At 38.8% G+C, this 11,555-nt stretch overlaps 1 pseudogene; it reads left to right on the forward strand.

Annotated features, from left to right (window-relative positions):
* Positions 1 to 6,595: 6,595 nt before the first annotated feature.
* LOC150012067 (keratin, type II cytoskeletal 8 pseudogene) lies at positions 6,596 to 8,112 on the forward strand (annotated as a pseudogene).
* The last annotated feature ends 3,443 nt before the right edge of the window (positions 8,113 to 11,555 follow it).

Consider the following 11,555-nt stretch of genomic DNA (forward strand, 5'->3'; position numbering starts at 1 on the left):
CCAGAAGCAGGGCAGCTTCAGTTTTGTCATTTTTGCCTTCAGCAATGTTTCAGGTTTAATTATCTCTAGGACCCACTTGTTTTTCTACTCCTGGGAAAATGTTTACATATAATTTAAATACTAACTGTTTTTAAGTTCCACAATGTAAAGGAAAAGGAAAAGATTTTGTGTTCTAGCCATGAGGGAGCAATAACTCAAGATTGTTCCCTTGTGGTAAACAATTTGAAAACTGGGCAAAACATGAAAAACAACTATTTTTGGACTTTGAACAACAGGCAATATAGAACTGTCATCCAGAAAAAAAGGGAAAAAATAAAGTGAGTCTTACCATTCATTGCCCAGGTGTTCTGCTTGGAGGTAATTCTAGATGTTTTTCAGGGACAGGAAATGCAAAGGGAGCCTGAAAGTCACATGTGAGGAGAGAGGGACTGGAGTTTGGTAAGGCCAAGGTAGCTAGAATTTTGGGGTATAGTACCTAAGAGGAGGAGTTCCAGTAATCTGCATAGGGAACCCCTTGCACTTTTGGCCAAAAATAAGTCTGCAAATGCATGGAGAGAACTCAATTAGTTTGGGTCAGAATCCTTTTAGGGAAAGAACTAATATTGGGGGGTTAGATGTTAAACAATTCCCAGGTTGACTCCAGGAGAAATCATTCAGGTTACCACAAGTCACAGTAGAGAAAACTTTTTGAAGCAATATTATTATAATATTCTAGCAATAAACCACTTACAGCAGTATCCAGAAACATGAGATTCTTCAAAGTACGTGTAAAAACTGTAGAACAAATTTACAGACACTGCTGAGAGAAATGAAAGAATATCCAAATGAATGGGCAAGTGTACTCTGTTCATAAATTAGAAATTTTGATACAGTTTAAAATGTCAATTCTGTGACCAGTCTACAACCTATACATATATTCAATGCAATCCCCACAAAATTTTTATGAAAAACTATTTGTGAACATTGTGACAAACTGATTCTAAAATGTTTATGGAAATGCAAGGACCTAAAATAGTCAAAAGAATTTTGTAAAATAAGAACAAAGGTGGTGGACTTATACTGCCTGATTTTAAGACTTACTATAAAGCTACAGTAATCAAAATAGTGTGGTATTAGCATGAAAGTAGATCTATAGGTCAATGGAACAGAATAGAAAACCTCAAATCAGACCCACAAACATACAGTCAATTGATTTGAGACTAAGTTGTTAATGCAATACAATGAGAAAGAATAATTTTTATTTTTATTTTTATTTTTTTAATTTTTTTATTTATTTTGGTTTTTCAATTACAGTTGTCCCCTTTTCCCCTAATTTCTCTCCCCCACCCAACCCACCCCCTCTCCCGCAATCATATCCCTCCCCATTGTCCATGTCCATGAGTCTTTTATACGGGTTCTTTGACTAATCCCTTCCCTTACTTATCCCCCTTCTCTCCCTCTCCCCTCCCCCCTATTGACTGCTATTCTGCTCTTTGTTCTATTTAGTTCCTTTGTTTGTGTTGTTCTTTAGTTTCCTGTATTAGGTGATATCATATGGTATTTTGAGAAAGAATAATTTTTTAAGGCAGCTGAAACAGCTGGGTATCCAATATAAAAAATGTCGATTCTTTCCTCACATTCTATCCCAAAATTAACTGAAAGTGAATTATATACCTAAATATAAAAACTAAAACTCTAAAACTCCTAGAAAAAGAAATGCAAGAAAACTTTGTGATCTTAGAATTGGCAAACTTCTTACAGAGGAAACAAAAAGCAAGAACTTCAAAAAATATATCGATAAATTGGATTTCATACCAAAAAACCCACATATCAACAACTTCTGTCTTTCAGAAGAAATCACTAAGCAAATGAAAAGGCAAGCCTCTGTAAAAAATATTCACAATACATACAAGTTACAGAGAATTTGTATCTAGAGCATACACAAAATAATCTTACAACTCAATAATAACAAAACAATACAATTTAAAAATGGAAAAAAATTTTGAATAGTTCTTACCCAGAAGAGGTTTGTTGGTGGTGAATTCTAGAGCCAGGAAGCTGTCTCTCCTCAAGGCCTAGTAATAGACGCAGCATGGTAACTCATCAAATACAACTTGCTAAATGATCTCTGATTGTGAAATGGTAAGGACATTCATTGGAGTAACATTTAGTTAAGAGTTTATAAGGAAAATTAAATATTCATAATGTTTTAATTTGGAAATTAAAGAGTGGGTTATCATGCTACTTGGAGCCAAACAATCTAAGTTCAATCATGAAACTCTCACTAATTTGAGTTAGTGTGACGTGGAGTAACTTTCTAAATTTCTATGAGATTTTGTTTTCTCATTTCATAAACAAAGGGTTTGAAATAGATCCAAAGGTCTGTGTTAAATTTTTGTTATACAATTTAAAACTTTCTCAACAACCGGAAACTGTTATTCTAATTAAACTCATATTTAAGTCTTATGGTCTGTAAATATACACTGAAATCCAAAACACCATCATTTAATTTATTAAAACTTCATTAAAACTCATCTAAAATCTAGAAAAGGGGTTGGAAATGCAGAAAAACATAATCTAAAATATATTTTTACTTACCCTGGAAAATAAAGAAAATATTTATTTAAAAAATATAATAACAAAATTAGAATGCAATAAAATTCTCATAATCCTTGGAAAGGCATAAAGCTTAGAAAAAATTTATTTGAAGCTTACTTATATATGTGAGTCATAAACAATTTCAATCAACTTGAAAATTTTTAGACCTTTTTATTAACATTTCAATTTTTATGACAAATCTGTAAAAGATTACTCCAATTGTGTCTCAACAATATAAGGCACCATTCACCTTGAAATGTACTTCTCTTCTGAGTAAACTGTCATTTAGAAGTCTGTGTCTTGCTACTGTCAAGTAACTTTACTCTTTTCTGCACTGATTTATCTTCATTTTAGAAATGCAAATGTTCTATCACTGTCCAAATATAAGTGAGCACTACTAAAATAAGTATGTTCTGATGTTTTCCAAAAATAGAGCATTCTGCAATTCTTAAAACAGAGAAAGGAACATTTTATATTTTATACTTTCATAAAATTAAAAGGTTAGTATAGTTAGTAATTATGGACTTAGTGCCATGAATTTTATTCTTTTGCCATATCTATATTAATAATTTTCAAATAAATAAGACAAAAACAAGTTGCCTATTTTCCTCTCAGTTTCAGCATAGAACATTAAAATGAAAAAATCCAAAGAATAATTATTGGATAACCTAACTTCATTTCTTAGAAGAAATTGTTTTATGCATTCTTAAGTGTTGATCAGTTATCATTAACTACCAAAGGATTGGAAGGAGAAATGATCTAGAACATCCAACAAAGTTCAGATATGTATTTGGGGCGGTCACTGAATGCATTAAACATGAGCTATCATTCTGGTAGGGTTTACAGGAAAGTGTCTTCAGTATGCCATTCTTAGTCAGAAATGGAACGACCCACGCCTTGCATACAGTGAATACCCTGATGACTCCTTAGACCTAGACCCTTCCATGTTGGACTCCATTTGGAAACCTGATCTGTTCTTTGCCAATGAAAAGGGTCCCAACTTTCATGAAGTTACCACAGACAACAAATTGTTGAGAATTTTCAAGAATGGAAATGTTCTTTATCCAATAAGGTTCATTTACAAAGATGCCCACTTCACCACAGAAATAGCAACAGTGAAAAGACCCCTAAATATTCATTAATAAGAACAAGCAGAGCACAATAATTATTCCATATTGTGAAATATTCTGCATGAAAAGGATTTGAATTTATTCATAGAGAAGGCCTCCAAACTATATTCAAGTTTAAGAGAAATGGTTTATGTTTATTTTTACTTAAAACACTCTACATATGTAAGCATACCTGTTTATGTAAAAATACACATCTCTGTAAATCCATGCAAGAATTTCAGAAGGATAGCCCAACAATTGGGAGAAAATAACCAACTATGGAAATAAGTAGTTGAATTTGGGTAGGAATAAAAGTAAACTTTAGATTTTACTAAAAAAGAAAACAAAAAAAACAAAAAGAAACTCATTATAAAGGCTATGAGTATGAAATCATTGAATCATGCCTTTGTGATTGACTTTCTGTGTGACCTAATGTCTTAATCTCTGCTTTCCAATAACAAATTAATTATTAATTCATTATACACACACATTCATTAAGTGTTTACTAATAATCATGGCCTACTTCTTTTACAGGCTACTCTGTTGCTTAATAATTAACCCAGAAGTTATAAAGATGTGGGTAGAAGTTTTATGTGAAAAGAAAATGCCATGAGGGAGAAACTGAAGTTGAGCCATCTGGAGAGGGCTTGTTGACTGCCAATATAAGGCCTTACTGGGTAGGGAGAACCCAGTGGTGCTCTTCAAGTCTAGCCTTGGGTCCTCAGCATTATATGCTCTAGAATTAAACCTCCAACACCTTTGGGTAGTCAGTCTCTGCTCAATGGACCAATGCTAACCAAACCCTATGCCGACTTACATGTAAATTAGAATACAATTATTTCTTTTCTAGTGAGGTTGGTAATCCTTTATCAGTGAACTCAAAGGATCAATTACACTACTCAAAGCACCTCTTTCCCAAAAATATTAATCAGAATGTGGCTGTCTTAGCAAGGAATAAAGCAAAAAAAGGCAAGATATTCCTAAGGAGGATTTGACTAACCTTACAGAAAATACAGCTGTAGAATTCTCAGGTTCCCTAAATTCAGACACTGCTTCATTTTCGTTGCTTGTCCCCCAAGTTCTGTTGATATTTTCTTACTTAGACATAAATATTTCATATCGAGTCAATTTAGCTGTCCCTAGTCAAGGAGCTGTTCCGGAGTTAGGAGACATTCTGTCTCCTCCCATCATGTGCTGATTTGTTGTTTATTTCTCAGAAGATAATATTGTCTCCTTTATCTCTATGTTCTCAGGGTCATCTCATATTGCCCTCACAGCCTATCTGTAAAAGTTCTCAGCATGTTATGGGAGGAAGTTGAAAGATATACAAAAGCATAATTTAGATAGAGTACATAATTTTGTGAAAATAACAAATAAAAAATAATTTACAATCTGGTCTGTCTGTTGGAATCCTTAAATCATGAATTAAGGTAGGAAAATATCTGGCTTTAGAATAATGGTTTTTAAATATTTCAGGACTGGGTTTTAGAAATGACACTCATACTATTACTTCCTGTGACCAATTCTCTTAGTTGAATCGAGAAGCATAATTTGAATCAAGTAAACTAAATGATTTTACACCTGTGATGGGAACAGGACTCATGATTATTATCTTGTACTTGGGAATGCGCAATAAATTGAAGACTAGAATATTCAATAAATTATTTTGATCTTATAAAAGTTAAGTATAGATTCTAGCTCCTGCCCATAGTGACTTTCTGCATCGTGTGCCAGCTGAGGGAGCCGATGCACCCCCACTGCCTTCACCAGGAGAACTTGAAAAGTGACAGAGGGAACCTGGCCTGCTCTCCTCTGTCCAACATAATCACTTGGCCTCATCTGACAAAACATTAGTGACAACTATGTAAACAGACCAAAGTTTTTGTATTTTTTTGGTTTGTTTTTTGTTGAAGGACCAGGGAGATTTCAGTTTTACAATAGTAGAGGGACATATAATGAGACTCTAATTAATATCCTATTGTAAACACAAAACTCTATAATAAAATCTTAAAATTTTAAAGGAGTATGCCAGCCAATGAAATTTCCCTCCACTACTAATCTGTATCTTCCTTCTGGTGTCCTCTACACCAGTTAGACAAATGAAAAGTTAAATGCAAGAGCAGTCCCCACAATAAACTACCCTCTCTTCTGATACCAATTGCATGTTCAGAGAGTTGCCAAAACCACCCTCAAGATTGATAATTTGCTGGGACTCACAAAACTCACTGTAAGCAGTTACACTTACAATTATGATTTATTACAAAGAAGGACTACAGGTTGAAATCATCTAAGGGAAGAAGAGACTCAGATAAGTCCCAATTGTGGAGTTTTCATTGTCATTTCCTTATGGAGCTAGGACACATTACTTTCCCAGAATTTCTGTGTGACAACATGCTTGGAGTACTGGCAACTGGGAAGGCTCACCAGAGCCTCTGTGTTCCAAGCTCTTATTGGGGCTTCATCATAAGGAAATGATTGATTGACAGAGACTGAGTGATTGCTCACATGGCTAATCTCAGTCTTCAAGTCAACTGATGCCGTGCGACCTAAAGCCCCCACCCTAACTCATAGTTACCAACTGAGCTGGAGAAAGAACTTTGTCCTAAAGTACATTGTTACTAACTCATTTCACCAGCCCCACTCTGAGATCCAGTAGGGCTAGCTCCCACCCTAAATCACATTGCTACGCTATACAGCGTGACCCAAAGACCCCAGGCAAACAAGACACTCCTGTAAAAAAGGATGTTCTTACCACCCAGAAGCCAAGTAAAGGCCAGATCTCTTTTTGAGTAAGGCTAAATTCTTTACTGCATGTCTCTGACTTGCATTAAATCCCTTCCTCAAGCCTCTTTCAGTTGTACTTACCTTTGGAAACACCTCACTTTCGCAGAAGCAGCTTTTTGGCTCCTTCTTGAATCTCTGTCTGGTTTGGCCTTCTTGCCTCCACTCCAGCCTCCACAATGTCCACAAGGATGACCCAGAAGACCACCTACAAAGTGTCCACCTCTGGCCCCCGGGCCTTCAGCAGCCGCTCATACTCGAGTGGGCCCAGCATCAGCTCCTCGGCCTTTTCCCGGGTGGGCAGCGCCTACCGGGTTGGCCTGGGCGCCAACATGAATCTGGCTGGAGGTTTCGGCAGAGTGGGGAGTATAGGGTCCATCAAAGCCGTCCAAGTGAACCAGAGCCTGCTCAGCCCCCTGAAGCTGGAGGTGGACCCCAACATCCAGGCCGTGCGCAACCAGGAGAAGGAGCAGATCAAGACCCTCAACAACAAGTTTGCTTCCTTTATCGATAAGGTGTGGAGCCTGGAGCAGCAGAATAAGATTCTGGAGACCAAGTGGACTCTTCTGCAGCAGCAGAAGACAACTCGCAGTAACATGGACAATGTGTTCGAGAACTACATCAACAACCTTCGGCAGCAGCTGGAAACACTGTCCCAGGAGAAACTGAGACTGGAGGCGGGGTTTGGCAACATGCAGGGCATGGTGGAGGACTTGAAGAATAAGTATGAAGATGAGATCAACAAGCTCACAGAGATGGAGAATGAATTTGTCCTCATCAAGAAGGATGTGGATGTAGCTTACATAAACAAGGTAGAGCTGGAGTCCCGCCTGGAAGGACTGACCGATGAGATCAACTTCTACAGGCAGCCGTATGAAGAGGAGATTCGTGAGCTGCAGTCCCAGATCTCCGACTCGTCCGTGGTGCTGTCCGTGGACAACAGCCACTCCCTGGACCTGGACAGCATCATTGCCGAGGTCAAGGCCCAGTACGAGGAGATCGCCAACCGTAGCCGGGCTGAGGCTGAGACCATGTACCAGATCAAGTTTGAAGAGCTGCAGACATTGGCTGGGAAGCATGGGGATGACCTGCGTCACACTAAGACGGAGATTTCTGAGCTGAACCAGAGTATCAGCCACATCTAGGCTGAGATTGATGGCCTCAAAGGCCAGAGGGCTGCCCTGGAGGCCTCCATCACTGACCCCAAGCAGCGTGGTGAGCTGGCCGTCAAGGATGCTCAGGCCAAGGTGGCTGAGCTGGAAGCTGCTCTGAGAACCGCGAAGCAGGACATGGCCCGGCAGCTGCGTGAATACCAGGAGCTCATGAACGTCAAGCTGGCCCTGGACGTGGAGATCGTCACCTACCGCAAGCTGCTGGAGGGCGAGGAGAACCGGCTGGAGTCTGGGATGCAGAACATGAGTATCCATACCAAGACCACCAGCGGCTACTCAGGTGCACTGAGCCCAGTTTATAGCAACCTCAACTACAGCATGGGCTTCCAGGCCAGCTTGGGCTCTGGCGGGAGCTCTGGCTCCTTCAGCCGCAGCAGCACCAGCTCCTCCAAGACGGTGGTTGTGAAGAAGATTGAGACCCGCGATGGGAAGCTGGTGTCTGAGTCATCTGATGTCCTGCCCAGGTGAATGACTGCTGCGGTCCCTCCCGTCCTCCGAGCTGCGCAGGGGGGTGGAGGGCACAGGAGGCCCACCTGAAGCTCAGCCCCACCCAGTCCTCAGCTCACCCTTGGGGTGGGGGAGTTTACTGCCTTTTCCCCATGTCCCTGACTAGAAGCCAAATCAAGTGTTTTCCTTTTTCCCCAAAATAAAGTCTCACTTGGCTCTGCCAAAAAAAAAAAAAAAAGAAACACCTCACCTTCTCGCAAATAAGACTATGTCCTCTGACTTCTTTTAGCATGATGTAAACTAGAGGAAAACCTCAGGTTTATATTTTATGCTGCTTCTCTCTGACGAATCTTGGCAGACTGGGTGGTGGCAAGGGAGAAAATGACTCTAGTTTCTAATATGAACAGAATATAAATTTAGAAAATTCTGTATATCTGAACTCAAATTTATTCACAGTCTCTCTACTCACTAGTAAGAACAAAACAGCCCTGGCTGGTGTGCTTAGTTAGTTGAAACACAGTCCCATAGATGGAAGGGTCATGGGTTCAATTCCCAGTCAGGGCACATACCCAGGTTGCAGATTTGATCCCTGTTGAGCAGGAATTTGAAAAAAATTTCCTCTTGAAAGATTGTTGCAGCATTTGGTGGGAACTGAATAAATTAGAAGTTTTAAATCCTTGAATAGATCTGTATTAATTAAAGAAATTAAATTCATAATTAAAATTTTTTCTTGGAGACAACTTCAGATTCAAATGCCTTCCTCAGTGAACTGATATGTTAAACAAAAATCTTTCACAGCTGAGAGCTTTCCTAAAGGAAAGAGATTATTGAGCCATACGCTAGCCAGAAAAGGACCAGGTTTTGGGGCATGCAGTCTAAACCTCCAGCAGCAGGGCTGGGGAGACAAGGCAAGCAGGTCCACAGTCTTGGTGCTGATGGACACTTTTATACATTATGTTTTGGGAAATAATTACTTAAGTTATTTTGAGAGAATTTACATTGGTTACATACAAATAAGGGGCTGGGGTAATGTGAAGCAAGGGGAGCTCTATGATCAGTTCACAACCTGTAAGGAAGACATATTTACAACTTTTGATTGGCTACAGGCAATAGTCCTGAAAGTTCATGTATATGCAGGGTGTGGTGGCATCTAGTGGTTATAGATGGCTGGAGGGTGATTTGAAGCTCCCACATACATTCAGGCATGCGAGCAGGCTTCTGTTAGATGGCCCACAGTTATTAGTTGATTAGCTATTCTTGTTTTTCTCTTCTGCTGCTGTTATTTAATTTAGACCATCCCAGAATTTTTCTCTTGTCACTACCAAACATTTAAGTAAGAAAAATAGAGTAATCTTACACAAATTTTTCAGGAAACAAAAGTGAAGAAAACATTTCCCCATTCATTTTATAAGCTCACTGTTACCCTAATACCAAAACCAACAATACCACACACACAAATACAGATAAATATTCTTCATTAACACAGACTCAAAAATCCTTAACAAAATATTAGTGAAAAGAATTCAGTAATATGTGAAAGGAATAATACATCATGACAAGTGGGGTTTGGGGTTTACATCAGTAATGGAAGGTGATTTAAAATTTAAAAGTCAATAAATACAATTCACCATATAAACAGAACAAAGTAGAAAACTGCATATGATTATCTCAGTAGATGCAGGAAAAACATTTGACAGAAATCATTGTTCATTTATTATAAGTGCTCTTAGTTAACTGGGAATGGAAGAAAACTTAATTTGATTAAAGACATATATTAAAAAAAATCTGTTGTCGTCACACTCCGTGGTTAGTGATTGCATTCTTCCAATTTAAGAGAAGTAACAGAGCGAGGAAATCTGCTCTTGTTGCTCCTACTTGCTATAGTACTAGAGTTGTAGCCAGAACGATAAGGCTAGAAGAAAAATCATAAAAAGAAAAAAGTGAAACACATAGCAGCAAGAAGCCAAAAATAAAACTGTATTTGCAGATGACATTATTGTATATATAAAGAATCCTAAAACATCTATTTTAAAATGCTACTGAAATAAATACACGAATTTAACAAGGGTGTGAAATGCAAGATGAACACATAATTTATTTTCATAAACAATATACAACCAGAAAGTGAAACTAAAGAAACAGTTCCATTTACATTAGCATCACAAACAGAAGGTGCCTAGAAATAGATGTAATGAAAGGTGCGCAAAACTTTTATGCTGAAAATAAGAAATGCAGCTGAGAAGGATCCAGCCATTAGTGCTCTGGCCAGCTTCGCCTCATCTTTTCCTAGTGTTCAAGATCCTCGCTCAGCCGCGTTTTTGCTGATCCGAAGCTCCGCACAGCTCACTTAGCAGCCCTTGTCTAGATTCCTCATGCCATTTTCAGCTCTCTCCCCAACTTTCTCACGAGGCTCTTAGAAATTTTCTAGATCCTTTTTAAAGCTTCCTGTGCTGACTGACACCTGGGAGGAACGAGTAATGCCATTTCAAGATTTATCTTCCCTTTCTGGAACTGCTCTGCTCTACAATTTTATTGTAGTTTTTCCACATTGAGGGTAAGGAGAGGTTCTCAATAAGCATGTTTCCTCCTAGAGTTCCAGGTAAGAACCTGGTCACATAACCGTTTATCCTTGAATTGTCATCTGGTGCCCTGAGCACTTGACTAGGGTCTTCTTTTGGAAAAGACAGAGCCAAAGTCCTTTCAGGGACCTCACCCACATCTGATCCTTTTCTCTGCTCTCCCTGTTCCAGCCTGTACTGTGTCTCAAAATAAATATGTTTAAGTCATAATTCTAATGTGACTCTATGTGGAGATAGGATCTTTAAGGAGGTAATTAAGAGTAAATGATGTCAAAAGGGTAAGGCCCTAATCTAATAGGACTGGTGGCCTTGTAAGAGCAAGAGGCTCTCTCTCTCTCTCTCCCCTCCCAACCCCTCTGTCTCCATGGATAAGAGGCCATATGAGGACACACTGACAAGGTGGCTCTCTGAAGGCCAGAAAGCAATGCCTCACCAGAAACTATCCCCTCTGGCACCTTGATCTTACACTTCCAGCCTCCAGAACTGTGAAAAAATAAATGTCTGTTGCTTAACCCACCCAGTCTGTGGTATTTTGTTATCAGAACCCAAGAAGACAAATATACTCCCTCTCTCTTTCTCTTTAGGAAGATGATGTAGCCCAGCAATATGGCAGTGTGTTTTTCTCTTAAAACTTTCCATACCTGAAACTACTCATATGTATCCTTCATTAATCTCTATGATGTATAATTTTTTGTTTTCTTTTAAATTTAATATGCTTTATTGATTATGCTGTTACAGTTGTCCCAATTTCTGTTCCTTGTTCCCCTCCCTCCAGATGTCCCCCCACCACACTTTGTCCATGCATCTTGGTTGGGCATATAGTTCTTCTCAACATCTTCCTGTCTACTCCACTCCCTCCTACTATGATTCTTAATTCCTATACCATCTCC

This window comes from Furipterus horrens, unplaced genomic scaffold, assembly GCF_987537825.1.
Source record: "Furipterus horrens unplaced genomic scaffold, mFurHor1.1.pri manual_scaffold_4, whole genome shotgun sequence".
NCBI lineage: Eukaryota > Metazoa > Chordata > Mammalia > Chiroptera > Furipteridae > Furipterus > Furipterus horrens.